We start from the raw sequence: 15,228 nt of genomic DNA, 5'->3' as shown, positions 1-15,228 counted from the left end.
AGCTTCTCAAAGCATTTGCTTATTATTGAGGTGAGTGTGCCAGGACACCAGTTGTTCAGGCATATTACATTGGTCTGTTTTGGTACAGGGACAATAGTGGACACAGAAATAGCGGACTAATTTAGTAAGTATTTTGTGCTGGTTTTCACTGTCAGACGCCAGCAATATGCCAGAAATTCAAGAATGTTCGGGGGCAGAAGTAAGTGTGGTTGCTATTACTAAGGAGAAGATGCTTGGGAAGCTGAAAGGTCTGACGGTAGATATAATCACCTGGACCAGATGGATTACACCCCAGGGTTCTGAAAGAGGTAACTGAAGAGATTTTGGAGCCACTAGCAATCATCTTTCAAGAATCACTAGATTCTGGAAAGGTTCTGGAGGACTGAACAATTGCAAATGTCACTTCTCTCTTTAATAAGGGAGGGAGGCAGAAGAAAGGAAGTTATAGGCCTGTTAGCCTGATTTCTGTGGTTGTGAAGATATTGGAGTCCATTATTAAGGATGAAGTTTTGGGGGTACTTGGAGGCACGTACTAAAGCAGTCCAAAGTCAGCATTGTTTTCTTCAGGGGAAATCCTGCCTGACAAATCTGTTGGAATTCTTTGAAGAAATAACAGGCAGGATAGACAAAGGAGAGTCAGTGGATGCTATTTATTTGGATTTTCAGAAGGCCTTTGACAAGGTGGCAGACATGAGGTTGCTTAGCAAGATAAGAGCCCATGATATTACAGGCAGGATACTAGCACGGACAGAAGATCGGCTGACAGGCGGGAGGTGAAGAAAGGGAATAGAAGGGATCTCTTCTGGTTAGTTACTGGTGACTAGTCATGTTCCACAGGGGTCAGTATTGGGGCTGCTTCTTTTCGCATTTTATGTCAATTATTTGGATGACAAAATTGATGGATTTTGGCCACGTTTGCAGATGATATGATTTATCTCATGTTCTCAATATTTGTTGTTAATTATTTATTTATTTATTTCATTTTTCTATATTTCTGTATTTGCACAGTTTGTTGATTTTTTTGCACACTGGTTGTCTGCCCTGTTACTGTGGTCTTTGATTGATTCTATTACAGTTATAGGATTTATTGAGTATGCCCATAAGAAAATAAATCTCTGGGTTGGACATGGCAACATATATGTATTTTGATAATAATTTTACATTGCACTTTGAAATTGTAATAATGTGATTAACTTGCTTGACTGCATTTCAGAGGTCTGGGGCTTTAAGGCCTACCAAGGCAGTTGAAGATTGTACTGTCCTGTTAACGTGAATAAAATTCTGCAGTTTGAGGACAAGAGACCCAAAGTGTTCCAATAAAAAATAGTAGACGGAATCTTGTAAATTGAGGGATATCTGTAATGAAGCAAGCAGAGATCATTCTCATCTAGCGCAAATCCCTCTTGAACAGATTTCCTTCGGGTGCATCTATTGAGGGGAATGTCTTCCCAGATTTTAGATATAATGTTAATATAATGTGAACACCAAATTTCTTGGTGTTCACCTGACGGAGAATCTCACCTGGTCCCTCAACACCAGCTCCACAGCAAAGAAAGCCCAGCAGCGTCTCTACTTTCTGCGAAGGCTGAGGAAAGTCCATCTCCCACCCCCCATCCTCATCACATTCTACAAGGGTTGTATTGAGAGCATCCTAAGCAGCTGCATCACTGCCTGGTTCGGAAATTGCACCATCTCGGATCGCAAAACACTGAAGCGGATAGTGAGGTCAGCTGAGAAGATCATCGGGGTCTCTCTTCCCACCATCACGGACGTTTACACTACATGCTGCATCCGCAAAGGAAACAGCATTATGAAGGACCCCATGCACCCCTCATACAATCTCTTCTCCCTCCTGTCGTCTGGGAAAAGGCACCGAAGCATTCGGGCTCTCATGACCAGACTATGTAACAGTTTCTTCCCCCAAGCTATCAGACTCCTCAATACCCGAGGCCTGGACTGACACCTTGCCCTATTGTCCTGTTTATTATTTATTGTAATGCCTGCACTGTTTTTGTGCACTTTATGCAGTCCTGTGTAGGTCTGTAGTCTGGTGTAGCTTTCTCTGTGTTGTTTTTTTTTACGTAGTTCAGTCTAGTTTTTGTACTGTGTCATGTAACACCATGGTCCTGAAAAACGTCTCATTTTTACTATGTACTGTACCAGCAGTTATGGTCGAAATGACAATAGAAGTGACTTGACTTGAATTTCTTCAGGCTGATTTTGATGTGATCTTTGAAGCATTTCCTTTTCCTATCGTGGACTTGCTGATTTTCCTTCAACTAGGAGTAAAGGATCTATTTGGAGAGACATGAGTTAGGCATCCAAATGAGTGACCTATTCATTGGAGTTGGTGTTGCCTTATCACAATGGAGATCTGTTCAAGCTGGCCTCCTCCAATATGCTGATGTTAGCGTGTCTGTCCTTCCAGATGATCCTCAAAATCCTTATTAAGGATCATTGGTGGTATTGTTCCAGGGCCTTTGGGTATCAACTGATTCAGCTCCATAATGTAGGAAGGGTGACTGCTCTATAGACCAAACGTTTTGGGCCTGCGGGTCGTGGATTTCAAAGACAATTTTCCTTTATCTTGCATAGGCTCCACTAACACTACTCAGGTGTTGATTGCTGCAAAAAACTTTCAAGACAATGTGAGTGATGACCAACCTGATTCCAATATGGGTCGCTATTATGGACCGAAAGTGGGAAGGGAACAGGGAGAGGGGAATTATGGTTGGGAAGAGGGGAGGGGAGAGGTGAGTGAGCAGGAAGCACTGGAGAGACATTCTGTAATGATTGATAAAACAATTGTTTGGAATCAATTGACCTTGCCTGGTGTCTCAGAGCTGGGTGTATCTGCACTCTCATCACAATCTCCCCATCCCTGGCACTACTTTTCTATCACCTGTCCCACATCCCTCCTGCGGGGCTCCACCCTCACCATTCCCAATACCCTTTGCCCCTGCCAGGTTTACAAACTCGCTCTCTGCTCTACAGTACTGTGCAAAAGTTTTGGGCACCCTAGCTATATATGGTCCATGATTCGGCTGTAGATATATATGTGTGTCTAAGACATTTGCACATCTTCTGATGTCTGAATCATTTCTCATGGTCTTACGGTCTAAAATGATGCAGGAACTCAGCAGGTCAGGCAGCATCCATGGAAATGAACGAATAGTTGACAAAGGGTCTCAGCTTGGAATTTCGACTTTGTTCATTTCCATGAATGCTGAGTTCTGAGTTCCTCCAGCATTTAGTATGTATTCAACTAGTTGTTGTGTATATGGAAATGAGTGTATCTTTAAGTATTGAATGTATTACATTGAACATCCAACCTGTTATAATTCTAATCCAGACAGCATCCGTCTGCATTCTATCTGCACCCTCACCAGTTTACTCCTCTCTATCCTATGGTCTTGTTTGGTATTTCATCTTTTTCCTCTTTACTCTCGTGATGAATCCCAAAGGCAAGGTCAGTGATTTTGAAGGAAAAGGCCCACCTGATGGTCTTTGTACACCATACAAAAAACTGAGCTGAGGCCGAATATATTTTTCCCTGGTGGTTTAATCCAGACCCATGCCAATATTGTTAGCTTCTGGGTGTCATATTACTTTGGACCATTGAAGGGTGCAGGAAGATACTGATCAATTAGTGTGGTGGTCAAAAAAGTGGCAAAAGGAAGTTGTTCTGTAGTAGAGGGTTTTTTTTACAGAGATTCGATTTATTTGTCACATGTACTATGAACCATTGAAACGTACAGTGAAATGCACGGTCTTGTGTCAGCCACGAACATAGTGTGAAATGTCCTGGGGCAGCCCACAAGAGTCACCATGCATCCGGCACTTACAGTTTGCCGTCAACTTACTGACATTCACCCTAACTGTACCCCTTCGGAATGTGGGAGGAAACTGGAATACCGGGAGGAAACCCACACAGTCACCAGGAGAATGTATGAGCTCTTTATAAACAGTGGCAGGAATTCAACCCCATCTTATAGCTGGTGCTTCTTACTGATGTAGCATGCCAAAGGCCATCTGCAACACCACTTTCATAGGACCATGTACTTATACTCCTTTGTTCTTTGAGCTGTTCCCTGACGTTAGTAAAAGGACCCTAGGCAATTATGTAGTTTGTGGGTATTCTTCTTCTCAGGTTCCCGTGGGTTCAAAGATTCAAAGTACATTTATTGTCAAAGTATATATGCAGTATATAATCCTGAGATAAGTCTTCCTGCAGACAACCACTAGACAAAGAATGGATCCCATTTGAAGAAAACATTAAACACCCAACGTGCAAAGAACACCAAATAGCAAAAAATGAAAGAGAAACATAGAATCAAAGGTTCAAAGAAAAACACAGGATACTGGTTTCCTAACAAAATCACCCTTCATGAAAATGACCAGGTGCAGTAGTCTTGGCCAACAAACTCATACCTATCTGTTGAATTGACCACATCTTCGAGTTTGTCAGTGCTGCTTCCAACAGAACTTTTGTCTTTGTCTTATTGAGTTGTGCAGTAAAGAGCTTAAACTGGCATCTCTGGTGCTATAACTAACACAGCAACTTATTCTTCAGCTTTTTGCCAAAGAACATTTCAAAACTGCACCATCAAATTTGGTCTTTTAAAGTGACAGTGGCATCCCCTTTGTCTTCCTTGAGCTTTGGAAGTTTTAATGTCGCAACATTTCAGGTGGTCCTGGCATGAAGTGTGGAAATGTGTTTTAAATCTTACAAAAACTTCAGCAAGTGGGCCTCCTCCTGGATTCTGTGGTCCCACACAGTGACCGGTGTGGCATTAGGGTGGAGCCTAGCTCCGTTACTAACATGATGCATCCCGCTCCTGTGAGGCATAGGTAGGGTGGAAGAGATTCTCTGTGTTGGTGCTTCAGCATCATTGCCTGTAGCATCGACAATGTTAGTCCTGAAGAACGAGCCTAAACATTCCAAGTCCCATAATAGGGGGTGGTACTGTGGTGCGCCTGGTAGAACTACTGTTTCAGTGCCAGGAAACTTGGTTCAACCCTGACCTCTTGTCCTGACTATGTGAAGTTTGCACTTTCTCCCTGTGACTATGTGGGTTGCTTCCCGGTGCTCTATTTCCTCCGATATCCCCTGCGTGTTCCGGTTAGTAGTTAACCAGCCGCTGTAAATCGCCTATAATATGTTGGTGGGTGGTAGATATGATGAGAGTGAGGGGAGAATTAAAAATGGGATTAATGTAAGGTGAGGTGAGGACCTCCATTGGTCAGAGTTGACCATGGATATTGCATCCTAGCTGTCTAGATATGGATAGCAAGCTGTTGCCCATGTAGCAAGCTCCCCGTCTCCATGCAACTGATGAGCCCAAAAGAATGGCAGAGACTGGTGCAGTTTTGTACCAGCATTATTGTGAGAGTTGGCAGTCAGCGTTGAACTCAATGTATTTCTGCCTGAGGGGACTCCACCTCTGGATTTTTCCCACAGGGTTTATTCCCGAAACCTTCCCCGTGAGTGGGTACAGCGCCAAGGCAGTGGAGGTTTCAGATCGGAGTGTTCCTTCTCCTAGGTGAGCTGCCAAACACAGCTGATGAATCCCATCTGCCAAAGTGATTGGTTTTAAGGCACCAGTAACTTGCCTATGCCCCTTTTCCTGTCAGTAGAAATGGTTCCACTGGACTTAGTAGCTAAGCCTCACGTGAAGGCCAGGAACTGGACTTGGTTGTCAGAGGCTATTTGAGCTGCACACCATTTGGAGTATTTATTAAGAGTTTGTCCCCATTACTACCCCTCCGGCTATAATGACCATAAGGAACCGGGATTAATGTAAATGGATGGTCCACATGGACTCAATGAGCGGAAGGGTCTGTCTCTAAGATGTTCACGTCTCATTATGGCTCCCATAGCACTTGCACTTCATTGCTTACCCCAGATAGAACCTCCTTGTGTGTTAGTATGGACTCATTGGGCTGAATAGCCTCCAATTTTGTTATAAAAATACAAGTATGAAGTGTCAGCACCGATCGCTGGGAATCTTTGTCCCAGGAGTTGTGAAATAATGTTGCAGGTCTATAAAACCTTGTTTTTTTTATTTATTGAGATACAGTGCAGAACGGGTCCTTCGAGCCATGCCGCTCAGCAATCCCCTGATTTAACTCTAGCCTAAGCACGGGACAACTTATAATGACCGATGATCGCTTACCAACCGGTATGTCTTTGTACTGTGGGAGGAAACCCATGCAATTATGGGTAGAATGTACAAACTCCTCGCAGGCACGACGGGAATTGAACCTGGGTCACCGGTGCTGTAAATCACTGTGCTAACTACTATGCTACCGTGCCACCCCACACTTGGCCAGACTTAGACTCTTGTTTTCAGTTCTGGTCACCTCATTATAGGAAAGTTGTGGGAGCTTTGAAGAGGATGCAGAGGAGATTTACCAGGGTGCTGCCTGGATTAGACAGCATGTCTTCTGAAGATAGGCTGAGTGAACTAAGGCTTTTCGCTTTGGAGTGAAGGAGGATGAGAGGTGACTTGACAGGAGTGAATAAGGTTATGAGAGGCACAGATACAATAGACAGCCAGCACCAATTTCGCAGGGCAGCAATGGACAATACCTGGACATCTGTTTAAGATGAGCGGAGGAAGGTTTAGTGGGGAAGTCAGAAGTAGGTTCTTTTACACAGAAAGTGGTGAATACTTGGAATACATTGCCAGGCATGGTGGTAGAGACTGATATCGTAGGGACATTTAAGAGACTCTCTGATGTAAGAAAAATGGAGCATTTTGGATATGGAGGAAGGAAGGGGTAGATTGATTGAGGAGTAGGTTTATACAGGTTGGCACAAGATTGAGGACTGAAGGGCCTGTATTTTCTGTTTTATGATCATTAAGAATGGAGAAAGAGTATTCAGGAAGGCACTGAGAACCACAAGTCTACTCACTCAGTTGCAAGCTGCCCCACCTTCGGAGCAGAAGAGTTAAATCAAGCTTTGTTAATGAAGGGAAAAGTAAAATGTGCTCAATCGTATGATGCCAAAAGGACATTTGTCTGAATTTGCATTCGAGTCCTGAGGACTTGTGGAAACTGTGTGGTGGTTTCTTTTGAACTTATAGTCTTTTAACATCTTTGGACTATTTTTACTGTGCCCATGGTCTGTTTTTTTAAAATCAATTATGCTATTGTATGCATTGTTGTAACTATATGTTGTAACTACGTGGTTTTGCGCAGGTCTTGTAGCTTTAGTTTTTGGTCTTGTTTTGTCTGGTGGAATTGGAGCTCCTTTCCGGGGAACACGCTAAGATGGTAGCGCGATATTAATATGCAGCAGCCTCTCCGGACTCTGGATTGGGAATTCCCAAACATTATGTGGATTTTCGGGTGTAGTCTGTTTTGTCGTGTGCTTTTGTGATATCATTCTGGAGGAACGTTGTCTCATTTTTTAACTGCATTGCATTCGTGGTTTCTAAATGACAATAAACTGAATCTGAGTCCATTGCTCAAGGAGGCTCTGGGGTTTCCTCACTTGTCACCTCAGAACCCACAAAACCAGAAAAAGAGAAAGGCAGTCCGGATGCTGAGGGACTGCCAAAGAGAAAGGAAAGAAGAACTTTCACCAAGGGGAAAGAAATGCTGGCCTTGCCAACTTGGAAAATAAATAAAACGAAGAGGAGACATTTGTGTAATAGCCTTTTGCAGACAGCATTTATTGATTTTCATTCCACCAAAGTGGGAATTGTACAAGTTATAAAGGACCAGGAGTAATTCCGAATACACAGAAGCGACTGATAATAGCTGTCTGTACTGACAAATTCAGTGATCGTGCTGAAACATTTTCCTGCCCGGTTTTATTTAGCTGGGTGGCAGAAACAGAAATGTAAGTAATCTTTAATATGTCCTGAAGGGCAATTTTCTACCAGGCTCTTATGAATGAAACACAGCCCCTTTGATACTGAAGACGTATTTTCTGTATGTGTCTTGGAGCAAAGAGCCCTGTTGATAACTATGGATTTCCAAACCATGTTGGTGCTTGCCGTAAAGCTATTTAGAAGACTGGGTTCCAAGAATGATGTGTGAATCTTTCAACATGTTGCACACAAACTCAGTCTGGTTAAAGAATAATCACACTTTTGTTCTGCATTTCAGATGAACATTTTGATACTTCTTAAGAGACAACTTATTTCTAGAGGAGATAAATTTGTTTTGCTCATGAGAAAAAATAAAATCTGATCAATTATTTTATACCAAAAGGAAATATTGTGTGAGTTTGTGTTGGAGTGAATGGCCACCCATTTAGATAATAAATGGCTATGGGAATATTGCAATTCAGCATCCGATTAAATACATCAACTTATGTACAGTTGCTTGCAGTATATGCTTTAGAATAAAGTTCAAAGTTCAAAGCAAGTTTTATTATCAAAGTACACATATGTCAGCATATACAACCCTGAGATTCATTTTCCTGCAGACATACTCAACAAATCTATAAAATAGTATCTATAACAGGATCAGTGAAAGATCAACCAGAGTGCAGAAGACAACAAACTGTACAAGTGCAAATATAAATAAATAGCAATAAATAACGAGAACATGGGATAACAAGATAAAAGAGTCCTTAAAGTGAGATCATTGGTTATGGGAACAACTCAATGGATGAGCAAGTGAGTGTAGTTAACTCCATTGTCCTGAGGCTCTTGTACCTCCTACCTGATGGCAGCAATGAGAAGAGGGCATGGCCTGGGTGCTGGGGTTCCCTGATGGTCAATGCTGCTCTCCTACGGCACTAATTTATGCAGATGTGCTCAATGGTTGAGAGGGCTTTACCCATGATGTACTAAGCTGAATCCACTACCTTTTGTACACAAGTGTACACTGCCTTGAAGGCACTGTGTATATAATTGCATAGAAGTGCTGGGATGTATTGATTTAGTCTCCAGGCTGTCTTTGGATGGCAGAGTGGTTAAATTATTAGACCAGCATCCAGAGTTGTAGGCTGTTGATGCAGAAACAGGTTCAAATTCAACCATTGCAATTAATTAAATAAATGTGGAATTTTAAAATGTTGCTCTTAGTAATGGTGACTATATAATCACTAGTTTTTTATCTCTTTACCTGTTTTAGTTGATGGGTGACTCCAGATTCATTGATGTGGTTGACTTGGGTACCCCCCTCTGTTCAGGGGCAATTAATGATAGAAAATCAATGCTGGCATTGGCAGTGCTGTCTATGCCCTGCAAGCACGTAAATAAAATTCAAATAGAAGAGCTGACAACCAAAGCTAACACAAGAATTTAAGAGCAGGGAGGTTATGCTGCAGGTACACAGGGTACTGGTGAGGCCACACCTGGATTACTGTGTGCAGTTCTGGTCTCCTTACTGGAAGGATACACTGGCTTTGGAGGCGGTGCAGAGGAAGTTCACCAGGTTGATTCCAGAGATGACTGTGAGGAGAGATTGAGTTGCCTGGGACTGTACTCGCTGGAATTCAGAAGAATGGGAGGAGATCTTATAGAAACATATAAAATTATGAAGGGATAGAGAAGATAGAGGCAGGAAAGTTGATACACTGGTAGGTGAGACTAGAACTAGGGGACATGGCCTCAAGATTCGGGGAGTAGATTTAGGAAGGAGATGAGGAGGAACTACTTTTCCCCAGAGAGTGGTGAATCTGTGGAATTCTCTGCCCAATGAAGCAGTGGAGGCTGTCTCAGTAGGTAAATTTAAGACAAGGTTGGATAGGTTTTTGCATAGTAGGGGAATTAAAGGTTATGGGGAAAAGGCAGGTAGGCAGAGAGGAGTCCATGGCCTAATCAGCCATGATCTTATTGAATGGTGGAGCAGTCTCAACAGGCCAGATGGTTGACTCCTGCTCCTATTCCTTATGTCCTTATATTAGATAGCAGGTGATATGGGCCTTGTGATTGCTCCACATTTGATAAGACCATGGCTGATCTTCAACTTCGACTTGTCCTAAATAGCCTTTGATTCTTCTGATATATAAAAATCTCAGTTTTGCATGAAATCAATAACTGAATTACTGATGTCTTCCAACTCCAAATTCTTTTAAATGCAGAACCTCCTCCTCATTTCACTCGCTCATGCCCTGCTCCCTACTTTGAGGTTGTGACCCTTTAGTTCTAGAATTCATATCCAGGGCAAAACTTCATCCCATGGAATGACACGCACACACACACACACACACACACACACACACACACACACACACACACACACACACACACACACACACACACACACACACACACACACACACACACACAATGCTGGAGGAACTTGGCAGGTCAGGCAAAATGTACAGAAATGAATAAGCAGTCAGTTTCAGGCTGAGACCCCTTATCAGGACTGGAAAGGAAGGGGGAAGAAGCCAGAAGATGGGGGAGAGGAAGGAATTCACCTAGAAGGTGATAGGTGAAGCCTGTTGGGTGGGGAGAAAGTCCAAAGCAGGAAGGTGATAGGTTGGAAAGGAAAAGGGCTGAAGAAGAGGGAATCCCATAGGAGAGATGCAAGAACAAAGGGAGAAAGGGAAGGAGGAAGGGCTCCAGGGCATGGTGATAGGCAGGTGTGGAAAAGAGGAGAGCTGAGAGGGGAGCCAGAGTGGGGAAAAGAAGAAGAGGGAAGGAAGCATTTCTGCAAGTTTGAGAAATCAATGTTCATGCCATCAGGTTGGAAGCATCCCAGACGGAATATGAGGTGTTGCTCCTCCAACCTGATGGTGGCCTCATTGTAGCAGCAGAGGAGGCCATTGACCATCCTGTTGGAATGGGAATAGGGATTGGAATTAAAATTGTAGGTCACCAGGAAACCCTGCTTTTTGCAGACGGAGTGAAGGTGCTCGACAAAACGGTCATCCAATCTACATTGGGTACTGTACTCAGTGGTCCCGATGTGGTGTCCCCTATATTGGTGAGACCCAATGTAGATTGGTGGTCTACTTCGTTGAACGGCTTTGTAGTATTTCCTGGTGGCCAACCATTTTAATTCCAATTTCTATTCCAACATGTTGGTCCATGGCCTCCTTTGCTGGCACAAGGACATTCTCTGGTTGGAAGAGCACCTCAAATTCCGTCTGAGTAGCCTCCAACCTAATGGTATGAACATTGATTTCTTCTAGTCATTTTTCCCTCTTCTTCTATTCTCCACTCTGGCTCCCTTCTCATCTCCTCACCTGCCTATCAACCACCACCACCAGTGTCTCTCCCTCTTCCTTTTCTCCCATGGTCCACTCTCCTCTCATCACATTTCTTCTCCAGCTCCCTGCCTTTTCTACCTATCACTGCCCTGCTTCTTAATTCCTTCCCTACCCACCTGAATGCACCTATCACCTTTTTGGTTGTACTTCTTCCCCACCTTCTTGTTACATCTCTTCCCCCTTCCTCTCTGGTCCTGATGAAGGGTCTCAGCCCAAAACTTCAATTGTTATATTCCCATTCATGGATGCTGACTGACCTGCTGAGTGTCCTCTAGCATTTTGTGTTCTTTGCTCTGGGTTTCCAGCATCTCTTGTGCTTATTTTTTCCATGGACACAAGAGATTCTGCGGATGCCAGGAATCCGGAGCAAGACACAAGAAGTGCTGGAGGAACTCAGCAGGTCTGGCAGCATCTATGAATGGGAATATGCAGTTGATGTCTTGGTCTGAGAACCTTCACCAGGATGGAGAGGAAGGGAAGAAAGGCCGTAGGAAGAAGGTGGGGGAGAGCAAGGAGGTCAAGCTGGCAGCTGATTGGTGAGATGAGGTGAGGGGGTAGATGAGGGAGGGGATGAAGTGAGAAGCTGGGAGGGAGATAGGGCAAAAAGGTAATGGGCTGAAGAAGGAATCTGATAGGAGAGGTCAGTGGAAGAAAAGGAAGGAGGAAGGGTGCCAAGTGAGGTGATGGGGAAGAGAATGGAAGGGATGGGAGGGAAACCAGAATGTGGAATGGAAACAGAGAGGAGAAGGAGAAATTACTGGAAGTTACAGAAATAGTTGTTTTTCCCATTGATATGCTGCCAATCCTTGTGAGTGTTTTGCACAGTCCAGGCATATTACATCTGGGGAGAGGGTATGGATACCCCTTTCCCCTCTCCCAGTTTCACTTATCACCTACCATCTTGTACTTCTTCCTCCCCTCCCCTCACTTTCTTACCTTGACTTCTCATCTGTTTTTCCAGTCCTGATGAAGGGTCTCACCCTGAATACTCTTTTCCATCGATGTTTCCTGGCCTGCAGAGTTCCTCCAGCATTTTTGTGTGTGTTGACCTGATATTTGCTCTTTGGTGACCCCTGGTGGAAAGGCATGCATGTGGCAAAGGTACAGGGAGGGGCGGGGAGGGGGTTGACTGGTATATAATCAAGGAGATTTATGGGCTTGAGTCTGAGACTTTAGCAAGCTCCAGCAGGTAATGTAGCGCAGAAACAAAAACTTCTTTCAGCAGCAAGGACAAGGAAAAATGCAGTCTTTAAAGTCTTGGGTAATGATAGATCTACCTGAACCATTCATCCTGTTTCCTTCTCTACAGATGCTGTCTAACCTACTGAGTATATCCAATGTAGTCCATTCATACTTCATACTTTTGACATTTTCAATTTTGCTTTATACTTCTTGGTTTTGGTACATGGATATGTTAAGGACATCAGTGCACTTACACTATACATGGTATTTTTAGGTTTTTCCAAAACACTCTAAAGCTAATAAAATGTATTTATTGTGTAATCACTGTTGCAGCAAAGAGATAGTCATGGCTAAGGAAAGAGGAGTCTCCTCTATCTTGTAACATGGATGATGTTGTATGGTCTGCAAAAGTAAAAACTTGCAGAACTTTGTGCTTAATGCCAAACTGTTCCAGAAATGGATTGCCACAGAAACTGTTATGCCATTGAAAATCATAAGAACATAAGAAATAGGAGCAGGAGTAGGCTATCTGGCCATCATGACTGCTCCGCCATTCAATAAGGTCATGGCTGATCTGGCTATGGACTCATCTCCACCTACCTGCCTTTACCCCATAACCCTTAATTCCCCTACTATGCAAAAATCTATCCAACCTTGTATTAAATATATTTACTGAGGTAGCCTCCACTACTTCATTGGGCAGAGAATTCCACAGATTCACCACTCTCTGGGAAAAGCAGTTCCTCCTCATCTCAGTCCTAAATCTACTCCCCCGAATCTTTTTTTTTAAACTTTTTTTATTGTGTTTTCAAATAGTTACAGAATAAAAGTGTGTGAAAAAGAAAATATGTGTTACCCATTCCCCCCTCCCCTTAACCCCTCCCCCCAACATCCCTATTGAAAGAAAAAAGAAAGAAAGAAAAAAAAGGAATGCCTGGATATTAGAAGATCCCCACATGCTCCACGGAGTTCGTAATAACTTTAGTATATATATTTATTTCTTTCCCCAAGTAACCAATTATTTCATCTTCGGAGCGCCTATATATTTAATCCTGTCTTTTGTAAATAAGGGCGCCAAATTTTCAAAAATGTTTCATATTTATCTCTTAAATTATAAGTAATTTTTTCAAGTGGAACACAGCCATAAATTTCTTTCTTCCAACGATCTATACTTAAATATGTATCCAATTTCCAAGTAACTGCAATAGCTTTTTTGGCTACTGTCAATGCAATTTTTATAAATTCTTTCTGATATTTATTCAATTTGGATATCGGTTTTGTCCCTTCAATATCACCTAGTAAAAGTAATATTGGATTATGTGGAAGTTGTATTCCAATAATTTGTTCCAATAAAACTCTTAAATTTGTCCAAAAAGGTTGAATTTTAGAACAAGACCAAGTAGAATGTAAAAAAGTACCAATTTCTTGGTTACATCGGAAACACTGATCAGATAAATTTGGGTTCAATTTATTTATTTTATTTATTTTTTGTGGTGTAATATATAGTTGATGTAAAAAATTGTATTGCACTAATCTTAATCGGACATTTATTGTATTTGTCATACTCTCAAGACATAGTCTTGACCAATTTTTTTCTTCAATTTTAATATTCAAATCACTTTCCCATTTTTGTCTTGACTTATGGACTCCTTGTTTAATTGCCTGTTTTTGAATCAAATTATACATACAAGAGATAAATTTTTTAGTCTTTCCTTTTTGAATTAAAGTTTCTATTTCATTGGGTTTCGGTAATAACATTGTTTGACCTAACTTTTCTCTTAAATAAGCCCTTAGTTGAAAGTAACAAAAAAGAGTGTTGTTTGATACTTTATATTTATTCTTTAATTGATCGAATGACATTAATATACCTCCTTCAAAACAATCTCCTATATATCTAATCCCTTTTTGAAACCAATTATATAAAAGTTGATTATCCATTGTAAAAGGAATGTCTATTTTGAATTAAAGATCTCTTTGCTAATAAGGATTTCTTTGTCTCATCGTCAACATTTATCTTATTCCATACTCCCCCGAATCTTGATGCTACGCCCCCTAGTTCTAGTCTTACCTACCAGTAGACACAACTTTACTGCCTTTATCTTATCTATCCCTTTCATAATTTTATATGTTTCTATAAGATCTCTTCACATTCTTCTGAATTCCAGCGAGTATAGTCCCAGGCAACTCAATCTCTCCTCATAGTCTAACTCCCTCATCTCTGGAATCAACCTGGTGAACCTCCTCTGTACCATCTCCAAAGCCAGTATATCCTTCCTCAAGTAAGGAGACCAGAACTCCATGAAGTTCTCCTGGTGAGGCCTCACCAGAACCCTGTACAGTCGCAGCATACCCTCTCTGCTCTTAAATTAAATCCCTCTAGCAATGAAGGCCAACATTCCATTTGCCTTCTCGATAGCCTGCTGCACTTGCAAACCAACCTTTTGTGATTCATACTTAAGCATTCCCAAGTTCCCCTACACAGCAGCATGCTACAATTTTTTTACAATTTAAATAATAATCTGCTCTTCCATTTTTCCTTCCAAAGTGGATGATCTCGCATTTACAACATTGTACTCCATCTGCCAGTCCCTTGCTCACTCACTTAACCTATCTATATCTCTCTGCAGACTCCCCCTATCCTCTGCACAATTTGCTTTTCCACTCAACTTAGTGTCATCAGCGAACTTAGATCTACTACACTTGGTCCCTCTTCCAAATCATTAATGTATACCGTGAACAGTTGTGGGCCCAGCACTGACCGCTGTGGCACACCGCTCACCACTGATTGCCAACCAGAGAAACACCCATGTATCCCAACTCTCTGCTTTCTATTGGTTAACTAATCCTCTATCCATGCTAAT

The sequence above is a fragment of the Hemitrygon akajei genome, chromosome 11, assembly GCF_048418815.1.
Source record: "Hemitrygon akajei chromosome 11, sHemAka1.3, whole genome shotgun sequence".
In the NCBI taxonomy this organism is placed as follows: Eukaryota; Metazoa; Chordata; class Chondrichthyes; order Myliobatiformes; family Dasyatidae; genus Hemitrygon; species Hemitrygon akajei.
Note: the sequence above shows the minus strand (reverse complement) of the source record.